Source organism: Melospiza melodia, chromosome 6 (assembly GCF_035770615.1).
Source record: "Melospiza melodia melodia isolate bMelMel2 chromosome 6, bMelMel2.pri, whole genome shotgun sequence".
NCBI lineage: Eukaryota > Metazoa > Chordata > Aves > Passeriformes > Passerellidae > Melospiza > Melospiza melodia.
Genome location: NC_086199.1, coordinates 28823186 through 28838967, shown reverse-complemented (window position 1 = coordinate 28838967; position 15782 = coordinate 28823186). Strand labels below are relative to the sequence as shown.

Below are 15782 nucleotides of genomic sequence, written 5' to 3'. Positions count from 1 at the left end.
GTTTCAACAAGCTACAGCTACAATAGCATAATAAAAAGGTATAAAAATCATCAGGACTAGAAGCCAAACAAGTTTTCTAATTAGCATTATAATTAGTATTAGAATTAGTAAATAAATCACATGGCTTTAAATAAAAAAAGGAAAAAATCAGTAAAAGTTATATGCAAACAGTAAAATAATAATTGTCTAGTTGGAAAATACTATTTAAAAGGTTATTATAGTTGTTATACCAAATACTATAAAAAGAGTATTTACTCTTCAGCACAAAAGAAATCTTTAATTTTATAGGTTTTATGATGTAATATAGAAGTGTTTCTGCACTTTCTTTCAGTATGTAGATTAAAAAACTAAAATTTTTAAAGAGAAGTTTACTTTGAAATTATATTTTCTAGATTGTCTCAAGGAGATTTTGTAGAATAATTACCAGGAAAGATGAGATTCTAAAAAGAAATACAATACCTATTAAAATGATTCTAGAAAAGATTGCAAGATCACTCGATAAAAACTTTGAGGGAATTTTGTCATGTTTGAATGGAATCTGTACTGTAGTGGTAACAAGGTAAGAATCATGCAAGATTTATTAAAACATGAAACATTTCTGACTATAGACTTTCATAGTATGTAGATTAGAACACAAGGCTGCTCCACAATGTAGATATATGAAGAATATGTCATACAGTTCTGAATATATATGAATTTATTTCCTAAAATTTGAAGATTCAATGATGTAATGGTAATTACTTTCTAAGCAGTTTTCAAAAATGTCCTTTGCAAAAGCTTATTTGGAAACAAAACTGCTATAGAGGAAGAAGAAAAGCCCTTGCATGGAAGAATTAATGAATAAAAGAGGGAAAAGCTAAACCATCCATTTTCACAACAGAGAGATCATGTAGGGTGTTACATGTATATGTAGACAAAAATCTGGAAAATGGGAGCAGACATCAGTGCTGAAGATTCAGTCAATTTGATGATGGTTGTTAAGCAATGAAGACATACATCATAGTGAAGAACCACAGAAGGGCCTCAGAATGAAGTGACTGTATAAAAGAATAGCAAATGTCATTCCATGTACACAAATGTGATGTACAAAGGAGAGAAAGCAATTCTAATTTCACACAGAAAAATAATGGACTCAGAACTGTCCATTATTTCACTCGAGTGTAATTTGCATTCGAGTGTAAAATTCCATACTACGATATAAGAAAAAGCTAACCCAGTTTTAACAGCCAAAGAGAAAATCAAACGTTAAGAATTTCTAAGGAAGGAATGTAAACCAGAAAAGGGTGTGAGATGACTTATGCTGACACAAATGTGTGTTTGTATGTAGCAACTCTCTTCAGCTGTGGTCCCTCCCTTTGCCTCCAGATGAAGCATTGCAACTAGAAAAGATTCAGAAGACACAATTAAAGCCATAGGCTGCCTTCTAATACAAGGACTAATGTAAGCTTACACTTCTCAAAATCTGGAAATTGTGCTAAAAGTCAAATATCTGCAAAATGATGAAGGCAGAGGAAGCAGACTGATTCATCCTCTCTTTAATACAGGAAGTTCCATGGAGAAAGTTGAAAAATGCATTAAAGGGGATGCTGGCTCTTTTGCAAGAGCTCATTAGTCACCTTTGTATACTTCACTTTCTCACGATTGGACTTGCAATTGGCACACTTCTGTGGGAAGGGAAAAATCTTCAACAACTGATGCTGAGGACTTTAATCAGAGATTTCAGCAGAACACAATCTGTTTATGCATTCACCTTTACTGCCACATATGCAATAAATACAGATATTCAAGTTCAACACATGGTATGGTCCTTCATGAATACTGAGCTTTCTTCCTTAGGGAAAGTGGAAATCATTATCCAGCCTGAGTAAGCCATTATTGAAATACAATTTTTATTTTACACATTGTCAGACCTGGTGTTAAAAACATAACTCAACACATGAAGTGTAATTTAAGGGATAATTATTCCGAACATCAGATTTCATTAATCAGAACAAGGTCATTGCAAAATTGATCAGGACAGACTTTATGTCTTCTAAGTCATTACACAAGAAGATAGAATTGAGGAATAAAGATACATCTCTCTAACAGACCACAGAGAATGTAAAGTATGAATGCAGAGAACCTGAGTGCCATTCCACTTACATGGGTCAGACAGATTCTTGCTTTTCATTGGCTAGCAAGAACTTTTTGAACTACCCTGAGTTTCAAGGAAGTTCTTCCTATGTGAGTGTATTTTAAAATATAAATTAGTTTAATACATCAAGAAAACAAAATAGGATACAATTGTCAGTGAAACAAGGAGAATTTTAAGCAGTTGATGTTATGTTAGCAGACAGGCAGACTACACTCGCACAAATATGATTACACAAAACATAATATGCTGTAACTGCTTGAAGTTAACTAAAAGCAAACCTGTAAAAGGTTTTTAAATGTATTAAATATCCAGTTTAATGACTACGAAGTTAAACATGTGAATGTGAAAGCAAGGGTCTCGAAAAGAGTTACAGTAAATATATGCTCATATGAAATCCAAAAATGACAATAATTTATACATAAGAATTAGTTTTTCAGTTTTTATACCAAGTACACCGCTTTTGAAAGAAAATCTGAATGTTATAACAAAAAAAGTCTGTACAAAGTTATATAAATTCACTGCTTATTACAACACTTAAAATACTCTATGCTATTTACAGCTACTAATTTACCAAAGCACCAAAAAGAAAGAAAAGAAAATCAATTGAAGTACACTGAAAAACAACACTTCCATTTTACAAGTGACAGAATTTTATAAAATTTTGCATGGAAATACCCATTCCTAGTGGAATTCCTAGTTAAAACAAATCTTTGAGATAAGATACAATACTTCACTAAAAGTTAGTAGATTCTTTATTTTCTATATCTAACAGTTTATGAACCCTTCCTTATCAGATTCTGTCATCTATACAAAATACACCCATCCAGTGTTACATAATGACAAAAACATTTGTCTGGTTTATATTAACAGTTGTTTACCTTTGTCATCAGGCAGTTTATTTTAGATTTATTTGCTGAAAACAATAAACCTTAGGTTGCCAACTACTTCAAAAGCATTTTCCTGTAGTTAACTTATCTACAGATTAATTTTTGCCTTCTCACACACTCTCCCCTATGTTTCTTGGTTCATTCTTTATGGTCCTGATGCATTGATTAGTTTAGCTACAATAAAGAACCTATGAACTCCATAATCTAAACACGTTCACTTCTGTTAAAAGTCTGCCAAAACAAGCACTTGGATGTGATTTTTATAGAATAAATATAATTCTGTGTAACTGTTTTAATTTTTTGTTATGCAGCATTGGATGCCACGATCAAGTAAATAAAAAAGATTATTGACTATTCTGTTACTTCACTAATAGTTACTGTAAAAACCTCAGTTCACTAATATTTGGGTGAAACAATAGTGATTAGATTTTAATTCTAAATCTGTTTACATAACCAATTTTGTAGCGATCAGAAATAGAAACAAAGCTAAAAACAGTGATAATTTAAAATACCATAATTAAATGTAATTAAATAAGGTTTTACCTAATTAAATAATAATAAGATACTAGGAGGATTCATTAATAGAAAATCTTTATAATTTTTATATATTAAAGCATTTCACAAACTATGGAATTGCTCTTGACCAACTGACATCTTAATTTTCCATTTTAAATTTTAATGCCTGCTTGAACTGTAGACACAGTGAGGCTTCCCAGTGGAGCAAAATCTTCATGTCCACATAGCAAGTATGATTTCTGTGTTCTGGATCTTTAGTAAGTTATTTAAGAAATAGAATTCTTGTTGTCTCTTATTTCAGCCAGTCCTGAAGTAACAGCCAGCTGAGAAACCATCATAGCCTGGTCTTCCTGAAGAGACTTGCTCAATAAATATCAACAAATTAAGCCTTACTGAAAGCCTGATCAAGGAAATATTGTTCAGAGTATAATTAGTTTAAAAATAAGTGCCATTTATAATTAATTGATCACTTGTGTATGAGCACAAATTTGGCAAGGAATTTTTCTTTTTTTTGAATGATTGAGTCTTTAAAGTCATACTAGGCTTTCAGGAATGACAGGTAGAAAGCCAACTTCAAAAAACAGAGCCTCTATTGAAACCTGATGAAGTAATTTCACAATGCCACCTGTCAGGTTAGCTCTCCCCTAGTACTTCAAATATTATGAAGTGGGATGAACAAAGGCATTAGAAAGGAAGAACTCTTTCAGTTAAACTGCAATGATTGTCAGTTAAACACATATGATTAACATCCCACACTGCATCATACCAGATAGACTGTTAGAAAAGTCTTTAAGATACTAAGATATTATCTAAAAGTAGTATTCTAAAGACAGAATGTTTCTACTAAGACATTTCCATGTGTACTTTCCTCTAATTTCAAGAAAAGTGCTAACTGGTATCAACTAGTAACAAGTTCACAGAGCAGACACATTTAATTAAAGTCATATTAAAAACATCTGTCTCCTAATGTCCAGGCCTCTTTCTCCTAATAAAAAAAAAAAAAAAAAAGAAAAGAAGAAAAGGGAGTTTTAAAAAGTACCTCTTTGAAAGTAAAAGAGGTTAGTTTTAAATTTCAAAATGCATAAATTTCTGAATTATAAGGTTTATTTTTACATAATTTTTAAACAGACTTAAGCTTAAGTTATTTGATCTCACATTTAGAATAGATGGCCCTAGTCTTTCATTGCCATCTACTATAATGTGATACACACAGGACAGTTTATTTTTAAATGCAACCTACAATTTAGTTCAATACATATACATATTCATTAAGTCTGATCAATCTAATCAAAGATGTCCTTGAAGGTATTCTCAAGGAAGACGTTAAATCAGCATAAAATAGCTATTATAAGCCATACAGCAGAAGTAAAATAAGGTTACTATATATTGAAACACTTCAGCAATATGAAAACTCAAAGTTTCTACATTTCTAGAAACTATTCTACATATCATGACCTTGCAAACTAAATAGTAATGTATGAAAATACAAAACAGAAACTATATGTACATACCTGATATTCAGATACAGATTCGTTTCTGCACTAGCCTGAAGTATTTTACTAACAAAGGTAGAAACTGCCTTCATTATTATGACTAATACATTAAAAAAATTAAAACCAAAACATCCAAATATGAGAATTTCCTTCTATTATAGAGAAGAAGATTAAGTATCTGATGTTATGTGCTGATTAGGTATTTTCATAATTTAATTACATGGCAGTTATTAATGCACAAAATTCAAAGTCCACATAGCATAGCCTTCAGAAGAGTAACATACTTCTTGTACGTCATCAGCAGCACCTTAGAAAAGTAATAAAATACATCATGTGCTTCCTGTGCACTTAAACATTCTATTATACAAGCACAATATAACAATATTTAATTTAAATACATCAAGGAATCCTTGTAAATCTTCTACACAATTAGAGTAACAGGAAAAAATTCTGCAAATGGTAAAAAAAATATTTTTTTCTTTCAATATCATCATCCTTCAGTTTTACTGGTGAATTTAAGAACTTTATTCTAGCTTAATGTTGATTTTATAAATAGCTGCTGATATTCATATCAAGATTCCTTCCTCTTCCCTCTTACTTTCCTCACCACTGAACATCGTGGCAGCAGATACTAATGGAAACATGTTGACCTATGCTCTAGAAGAAAAAGAGATGGAAGAAAGTGTTTAAAGCAGTAAGAGAAAAGTATCAGCGTTTAAAGCAAAAGTGAACACATATACATAATGACAGAAAATATTCAGATATTTTAATCCCCTTTTGTTCTTATGTTTTTGTAATTGCTCTTTAAAAATGAGGAAAGGGAAAATGGCATTAATTCATAATCCATAAGGTACAGCATATGTCCGGCTATCATCTTTGGCATTTACAACTTGACAATCAAGACAGAGTCTATTAAAAGAACTGGAAAGAAATACAAAAGCTCAAATGTTTCTAAGAAGGCTTTCTTCATGCAAGGGATCACACGTGATTTGGAGAAATTATAATTATTAACAAAAGGGGTGAGTTCAACATGGTAAAATTCCTTCTAGGAAAAGGAATTCAAGTATAGAAAACTGATGAGGAGGGACAACATTTTGCATTTGACAAGATATAGAGTTAGAAAGCAATTAAATTCAAGTGGTGTGATCAGAGAAAGGTTTTAGACAAATGACTATGAAAGTGACTTTTTGGAGAGATGAAAGCTAAGGACCTAGATAAGACTTTGGTAACCTGCAAAGAAGAACAAGCATTTGAAGATTTTTATAAACAAAGAGCAAAGTTTAGATGCATGCAATCTGAAATGTCATAGATTGGCTATGCAATTTGACAGACAAATTATAGTCTTGAAAAGAAAGGGTATGTTGTCCACAGTAACCAAAAATGAGTAAGAAGGAGGGTCTGTGAAGAGAGCTGGGATCAGTTTTCAAATGATTCATTCAAATTCTAAGTAGACTATCTATAGGATAACCACAGTCAAGACAAGATGTTCTAGGAATCACAGACAGGAACACTAGATATGTGCATCATCGCGAGAAACAAAAATACACTCCTGACCAAATCTGTGTGTAAGATCATGTATATCAATGAAGAATATTAGGAAGCAAATCTCTGGCACACAGATTAAAGTGAGATGATGGCAGGCAACCTACCAAATAATGAGATATATGAAGACAAAGTCACAAATGGACGACAGTTTCTTGTAGTTGATCATGACTACAGAGCCGTACTCAGTAATTGAAATGAGTGTGAAAAATTTGTGTACATATGTAGTTCAGGAAGAACAGATAAAGGGAGCAAAATAGTAGAGTGATACAATTTTAACAAGAGGAAATCACTAACTAATAGAACAAAATCTGGAATGAATGAGTTTCAAAGAAAAGGAAGACACAACTAAATCATATTGGTACATAGCATATACCCAATTGGGTATATGGGATTGCTTTGTGCAAAATGCATTAAAAATGCAGAAAAAATACAGGCATATGCTTGCCAAACACAAAATACTCTATTTCTGGGGATTACAGATAGGAGAAAAAAAATGCACTGATGTCTTCCATCTGACATTGCATTTATGATTTGGCAGAGAGTTCAACAGAAGTTTAAAAAGCTGGCCACAGCTCCTCTTGCTCCTCTTAATTAATGAATCATCTACAAATTCTAACTACCTAAAAAAACCCAAACCAGGAGTATAAAACAGTTCCCTAATTAAAAGATAATATTTTTGTTCCATATATATTTTTTGTAAATATATGATGAAAATCTAATCTTTTCACACTTTGGATGGTTTTACAGAGTGAGATTGCTATTACATCTGAAAATATGAATTTTGTTAGTGTCAGTCCTGACCTTTGTCAATACTCATAAAAATAAAATTTTTAAAAAACTTTTTGGGCTCTTTGACATTATAGAGTGGAGAAAAAAGGAAAGTACTTTCCTTCAAACTACAGTGTTTGAAAAGCAGTCAAATTGGAGAAAGGTAGCAAATTCAAGTAAAAGAAAATCAAAATTTAAAAATCTTGTTATACATTATAATTTTTTATATCTATATAATATAAGTAAACAGCCAGTTGCCTTTTTTCTTTCCTTTTCATGTTCTTGGCTTTTTTCTTTATTTCTTCTGGGTTTTTTGTTTTTGTTTTTGGTTTTTTTGCAAGGGCACTTATTTTTCTCCCTTCTAATGTGCTGCCTATATTATCGTCAGAAATATTCATTAGAGTGGAAGCAGCTGAGACTTATTTTTAATTGTTGAATCCCATAGTAGCCAGTGAAATGTAGCATTATAAAATAGCAGGCCTTACTAAAAATAATTTTATTAACAAACCCATAAGCCTTCATATAATGCAATAAGGTAAAATCTATAGTTCTGAACTACCACTATCAGATGTGCACTAACACTCATGAAAGCCTATTTAATCTGCTAAATGTATTTTAATGTGGTTATTGATATGAACAAAAGTGGCATAAAAAATGAAGAAATTAGACTGTAAACTGTGGAAAAACAGAAGAGGATGATGTAATATTAGAAGTAATTTCTCACAAGAATCCTGTGCTGAATTAGAGCAACTTTCCAGCGATATGGCATTTCCTTCCTGTGCCACTCCATACTCCCTGAAAATATATAAAACGGAATGGGTTTTACAGTACATGGAGTCACGTTAATGTCAGTTACTCTCTAGGCTTTATGATTCCTTAAGGACATATCACCAAAAAAAAAAAAATCTTATTCCACAAAAGAATTTAGTTTTTGTACTGCAGACAAACCTGATGCTGATAGGATACGGTCAACGAATGCACTGGAACAACTGTCTGCAGCTCACCCTGCACTGAAACACTTTTCAAAAACATCACACTTTTAAGAATCACACTAAAACCAGAATTTCTATTTTTTTTTTCTTACATTCAATGAGAGTCAAAATGCTCCAAAACTTGATTTTAGAGCAACCAAACTTACAGGTCCACGTTAACAAAATTTTGGCCTGGTTTAAAACAATTGGAAGCCATTGACTTCAGAAACCTATTTTTCTAGTGAAACACTATGAAAACACTAGAACTGCATACCACAGACAGTTTTTCAGGAAGCAACCTGCAAACAACTCCAAAGTAAGGAACAGGTTCTCCTTACTCTTACCTAAAGAGCAAAAAACTGCAAATGTATCCACAGAACACCTAAGAATAGTTGGCAGAGATTTGAAAAATATATCTAAGGTCCAAATTCAACATTCTAGTACTTTTGTGTACCAATTTGGACTACAGAGACTTTAAGTATCAGTACCTTTACAGGATGGGAATTACAGCTGCCTGACGCACTCTCCTTCCCAGCAGTATCAGCCAAAGCTCACATTTCCAGTCTGTGATATCTGGTAAAAAATTGAATGGAATGCCATGTCACTGCTCTGCAGGTTTCTGAAACTGAAGTATCTGCTCTTTTTGCCTATGTATTGACTATAAGATGTCATGTGCTTGCTTTTCTGTAACAAGCAAATCTGATTTGAACTAGTTCTCTCATTTCTAAAAGAGCTAAGGTTTTTAGGACTGTATGGACTAATATGCTTTGCAGCTCATTTTGAAAACTAGTGAATACCTGAAAAACTCCAGGGCTGTGTTCAGTTGTTAGAAAAAAAAGTGCCACCTTTCTTTTTTAATATTCTTGCTAGAGATAAATGAACACTTCTTTAATGTCCAACGCATTCTTGATTTAGATAAATGCTGCCAAAGACATCTGATTTTTTTCATCTTAATAATTGTTCATACACTAAAATAAAGTGATTTAGAAGATTTATACCAAAGGAAATTAAGAGAAATTAAAACAGAGCTGCCATGGGAGGACTTCAAGGTAAAATTCAATTTCACAATGGAAAATGATCCTTTAATAGCAGAAGTCCTACAACATATCCTTGAAAATATAGGAAATAGAAATTAGAACTTTTAGATTTGTACCTATGATCTTGATTCTTATATACACATGAAACACCACACATACCCTAAAGAATATTTATAATATAAAGCTCATAGAGCTTTAACTATGTGCTTTGGAACCTTTGGTTCAAGCACTTTTGATTTTAGTTCAGTTTTGTAATATATAGGCACAGAAAAGTAATGTGGTTGTTCAAAATACTTGTAACACAATTTTGCAGAAAAGCAAAATACAGAAATTTCATAGTTTCAAAGTTTTTTGGTTAATGAAGAAAAGCACTGCATACTTATTGATTATTACATGAACATCCAAATCTTTAAGGAGAAAAAATTTAAGAGCTATAGTGTTACAATAGTGTTACAATTTTCTTCTCAGTACTAGTTATGTTCCAACTAGACTTACAAATTAAAGCACAGACTGCATTTTAGAGTCTAAAAAAATCCAAACAGTCTGAGGATTAAAAAGCAGCAAATAATATTTTTCAAAAAGTAAATCACAAATACTTTACACATATATTTGTGCATATATTTTAATTCTGCAAATCTTCTTTTCAAATATGCAATCAGTAACTTCATTAGATGCTTCTTCAAATTTCAAAACTTTGCAAGAGATGGAAACTGCTCAGCCATTAAGTCAAAAAAAACCCCAAACCAATTAAAAGCAAGACAAATTGAGCTAGTCATGAAACAAGGGAAATATTCAGAAAAATCATAAATTTTATGTCAAGAAAACAGAATTCTGTGACTGTACTTATTTTTTAGCAAAGCATGTAGGTAAAATGAAAACCTATAGATTGCTATATTTACAGGAAGGGATCAAATTCTAAGGCTGGAAATTTCTTCCAGGAGCAACTTTTGGACAAGAAAGGCGTTGACAAGAAAAAGACCTTCTCAAAACAGAAAATAACATGCACGTTTTCATTTTAGGTATGATGATACATACGTGGCAATTTAGGTTAGGTATGAGTGGATATGTAATATATGCATTTAAGGTACATAGTAACAGCTTGGTATTATGCCCAGTGCCTTCTCTATATTCAGTTTAAAAAAATTGCTAAGATCACAAGTTGCATAATTTTTCTCACCCTTTACCTTAGTTCTTCTGTACACACTGAAAATAGGTAGCAGTCTAGATTAATGCCAAAATGGTCATAACTAAACTTCTTCTCTAGAAAATTCAGAACACATTCTAAAATGCAGGTGAAGCTGATGAAGATGGATGCCTATGGCACACTATCCAGTGTCAAGTATTTCACTAAATGCATGAAATCGATGTACTGTATCAGAAATGGTTACTAATTATACCAATAACACAAGTACTTGTAAGAAAACATAAAAATATTTTAACTGGTTTCAAATCCAATTTAATAGAATAGTTTGGATTAATTTATTGACAAGAGAGTCAGGAAAGATAGCTGTAAGTGTCTGGGGTTGCACCATTTTTCTCACATATTTTCTTCAACATTGATGTGGATATAAACTTAAGATGAAAGTATCAAGGAATGCAAATTTTTCCGTGCATGCAAAATGGGCATTTTAACATAGAAGCACCACTGTACTACAGCTACTGCATTTGGCAAAGAGGAATTAAAACATTTGGGTACTCATTTATTTATTCCAAATACAATTAATGTGATCTAACAGACAACAGGAAAAATATCTCTGTAGAGAAATTGTGTCTGTTGTTCAAATGAACAAGTTGGAATGCCATAAAAATAATACATTTATACATTCTACGCTAATAAGACAATTATTTTCTACTTCTTCCCTGAAATTTCTCTTCTACACATAGATACAAAAAGAAATTCCTTCTACATGTTGTAAGGTTATATATCCGTTCCATCATTTTACAAGAGATCTTGTTTTTTATTAGAATTAATTTTATGCATTAAAAAAATAAAAAGTAATCCATTTCTTTTATCTTACAAAGGTTACATAGAAAAAGATAAGTATCATCAAAATTAATATATTACCTAGTAATTTTGGTATATTTTCATATTTCCTACTGCTATACAAAGGAGTGAATGTACTTTTTTTGATTATGCACACTGTATTTATAATATACTTTCACAGTATGAAATAATACATCCTAATATATCACAGTGCACATCAAATGCAAAAATATTTAAAAGAGGTGATTTGATTCAATTTTTATATACTAAGCATGGTCTTGCAGAAATGAACATTTCTCTATTTTTTAATTGGCATTAAACACTTTGAAATAGAGGACTGTTCACCTCTTTGGAAATATTTATCTAAAATTGAGAGAAAAATCTGAGGAGTAGAAGAGATATATAGGTTAAAGTTCCTTTTATTATTTCACTACTTAAATTTTTATTTTAAGAAAGAATTTAGGGTTGTTTGTACTCTAGTACATGGTATTCCAGTGTAAAGGGGAGCAACAGGTTTTTAAATATTAGAAAAAAAAGATTTTAAACAAAAAAACCCAGCAGCAACCCATCCTAAATGTTAGGCCACCTTCACAGGTGCACACTTAAAGAAGTCCTGCCTCTAGGAAGGGTCCGTATCTCTACCGAGGATTTAAACAACATGGCCTTCTTTGTTTAATTCTAAAATTCACTCTAAGAATCTGGTCCACCTTCAAAAATTAACATCAGACAGGGGATGTGAACATGCACAGTCCATTCCTTAAGAACATGCACTGAACGTGAAGAACAGAAGGAAGAATCAGATCAAGAATTGGAAGAAAGCAGCACGGTGCTGTGTGTAACTGCTCTTTTGTTAAAACAGTGTTAAATGATCATTCTCAAAGCCATAATCCTAGGTTAAGTAACCTATCAAAACACAACTGACAGTCTATACTTTGGTATTCCTGAAGTCATATCTTATTTGAATTCCTTAACACCAACATTGCATTAATGACTTCACATCCAAAGCAATCTTCCTGAGGGTGAGATTGATTAACTGAAATTAAGTAAACCATAGAATGCGAATATTCACAGCCATGCAGTTCAAGCGCATTCACCTAATTTTTAAAAGGAAATACAAAAACAAGTGTATTTCAAGCATTTTCTACTCATGCTCATTTTTTCCTATGTTTGGTTTGTACTTCAGTAATAAAGAAGAAGAGTTGGGCACTATTTCCTGTTTCTCAATTAATAAAACTGAAACAGAAGACAACAAGTGATAGAAGACAAGGCCCACATACATCACAAATTATTCAGTCTGACAGCTCTTGCACATGTGAATAGAAAAAAGAGAGAAAAGCTATTGTAAAGTTATTTGCAGCACTTAACTTCTTCACAACCAAAATGTAACTGAATACAAAATGCTTCACTTTGTGAATGGCCAATGAAAATTACAACAATGCAAGTGTAAAAACATTCAAAATCTTGCACAGAAATTCCTATTTTTATATATATAAAAATTTCTACTTTTATATATATAAACACACACATACATGTGCAATTTCATATGCTCTTGGAAAGGCAGTACAGTAAACCTTTTAAACTAAATTGCCTTACCCAATTAACTTCCATTACAAAATTAAATAATCTGTATTGTACAAATAACTAAAACTAAATTAGACAACTTAGTTATCTTTAGTCAAAAGCAGAAACTTGCACAGTAGAAGGGAGTCTTCAAACACCTGCTGAGTTTGCAAAGCAAAAAATTACATGAAAAACAACAAAACAACTAACCTATTCTTCCAGAATCCAAGATGCATTACCAGCAAGCTTATTTGCAATCCACTTTTGAAAACAAGTCTATGACTTGGCAATAATTTATTTAAAAGGCAGTTTTATTTTACCACCTCATATAAAAAGGGATTCTAATTAAGACAAAGCACAATACAGATCTAGATTTATAATATGCAGAAATGTGGTTTTAAAGATATATTCATAGCGACTTTCCTTTTACTATTACACTGCATGGCAGTTTTCTGTATTGAGTTGGAAATACTGGTGATTATATGTTTTTACATTTGAATTCAGTATTTTTTATCAGTAGACCAAATACTGAAAACCTGGGAGAAAGCAAACATTAGCACCCTTCCTTATTCTCCTCCACAAAAATACATTGTAAATAGTGGCAAATGAGGCATTCAGTTGGAGCCTGAAACTAAAACAAAAGTTGCTTTTTTGTTCTACTACAACATGCTAGTCATATAACAGTTGCTTTTCACAATAAGAAGGGATTATATTTCAGTTTAGAAAACTATTCCAATAACAAAATCAAGAACCAATGTGCATCTGTAATGTAGCTATCATATGCTTACACAAGAGACAACTTCGCAATATTTAATACCTCTATTCATTGTTAGACCACAAAGCTTTCATCTCCTGCTTTGGCACAGAACAAGACTACACTCAGTAATATATTTCAGAGAGAGAAAGTATATTCAAGTATTCACAGTGCAGAACAAAGAGAATAAATCCGAGTCTAACTGAAGCAGGTGCAACTATAAAGTAAACAGAGAAGCTGCCCACCATAGAGTTGCTGCCTATCCCCAAATGCAGTCTGAGATACAAATTGTCAGGGTGGTAAGAGGAAGACCTTTAAAACCTCATAAGGAAATCCCTGTGTAAGTCAGGGCCCCATGACACAGTGCTCCTCTGCTGCACCAACAATACTGTCTGTCAAAGAAATTGTCTGTCATACACGTGAAATACTTCATCCCTATTATATTCACAACTATAATTAAAAGTCATCGACAAAAATTTAACAAATCACAGCTAGAACTCCATCCTAAACTTAGCATATCACTACACAGGACAACAGGGTTTAAGAAACTAATAATTTTAGGAAGTACAAACACATGGCTATATAAAAACATTATTGTATAATGTACAGATTCAGAAATCATTTGTTGGTTTTGTTCTTCTGGGTTTTTTCTGGTTGTTGCTTTCTTTGGTTTGATTTGGTTTCTAGTGATAGTTAGTAGCCCTTTATATACTATTAAAAAGGTAAGAAACTGTCTGCAATTCACATTATACTAACCCTGGAAGCCATCCTCCTTGTTGGATGCTGTGGAGAGCCTCTCAGTTTCTGATTGGAGGGTGCTGGTTAAGTGAGAGGATAAGCAGAAGACTATCTGACTTTCTTGTCTGAAGTTTCAAAGACATCCAACTCAGATACTTGAAAATTATGTATCTTCAAGCGGGGCAACTTACATTCAATTTAGCTTACTGGTAGAGAATTTTAAAGAATTCTAAAAAATTGACTTGCTCAAAAGCTGAATATATGGCATTTTCATGAAGTTGATAAAGCATTTAGACAACTTTAACTATCTCAAGTTCAACAGTAGTATAAATGAAAAATTTCTACACAGGAGATGATGCCTGGAATATGATAGAAACATGGCAAGCTAAAGTACATTTTTATTATACTCCAAAAACCTTATTTGTAAGAAGGCATAGTAAGACAGGAAAGCGTGCAAAATAAATTCATTACTGCTTGTAAATTTCTAAAAGGGTAAGAAACCAAAAATTTAGGTCATCTAGAAAGATTTTATAAACATAATATTTTGATTTTTATGGCAATACTTTTTGTTCTGATATATTGGTAATTAATTTTGATTTGTTACATCTGGCAAAGGTAATTAAAAATATTATTTTAAAAAACACTGTTTTCTCATCAAAAAGTGAGATACCATATTGCTCAGTGTACATTATCCCACTCAAACTGCTGGATTTTTTTTCAACATTTGCAATAAGCAAAATTCACATTAAAAAAAAATCCAAAACATTTTAAACCAAACCCACTGCACAAGATACAAGAACTAAAGCATATAAGCAAGAAGAAACCAGAACTAAAAGCATATAAACACGGCTTATCTAAAATAAACAGTATGCTGCTCTTTTATCAAAATTTAAACTGTGGTGGCTTCAGCTTCTAATGGCAATATTTTACTTTCCATAGGTTACCTTTGATTTTGTTTCTTTGTTTTATTTTGTAACTATACTGCACATACATCATAATATAGCTGAAAGCTTTGAGAGTTCTTGATCTTCTATTATTTCTATTACTCACAAAAACTAAACTGAACTCTGTTCACTAAAACTAAGTTCAATATTCTATTACATTGTAAATTTGGATCATCAGTCTATCATTAGTAGATAAAACTGATCATGTTGGAGTTCAAGCTGAAGTAGCTCATGCTTCAAACACTGTGAAGATTTAATTATCACATATTATTAAATGTTATCTAAAATTGTTTCTTGCAACTGAAAGCCACTTATATCTTAATTGGTTTATGTGGCATTTAAATAACTTTCCAATTATCATGATTTGGTACCCATGTACAATATCCAACTGCTTGTTATTGACTTGAACAGTCATGGCAAAGCTCAAGTACCAAACCACCAATTGGTTATT

General features: G+C 31.9%; 1 protein-coding gene across 5 annotated transcripts in view; it reads right to left on the bottom strand.

The window, feature by feature from the left end:
- The window catches only part of NOVA1 (NOVA alternative splicing regulator 1), a 139136-nt gene that overhangs the window by 78515 nt on the left and 44839 nt on the right, over positions 1-15782 (bottom strand). Inside the window, exons 2-3 of one of the 5 annotated variants that reach the window (XM_063160453.1) lie at positions 8803-8887; positions 8068-8138 (exon numbers count right to left, since the gene is read on the bottom strand). The exons of 3 other annotated variants lie outside the window; for them this stretch is intronic. The gene's annotated coding sequence lies outside the window, so the exon portion shown is untranslated. The remainder of the gene's footprint in view (positions 1-8067; positions 8139-8802; positions 8888-15782) is intronic. One more of the 5 variants, XM_063160454.1, reaches the window with a different exon arrangement.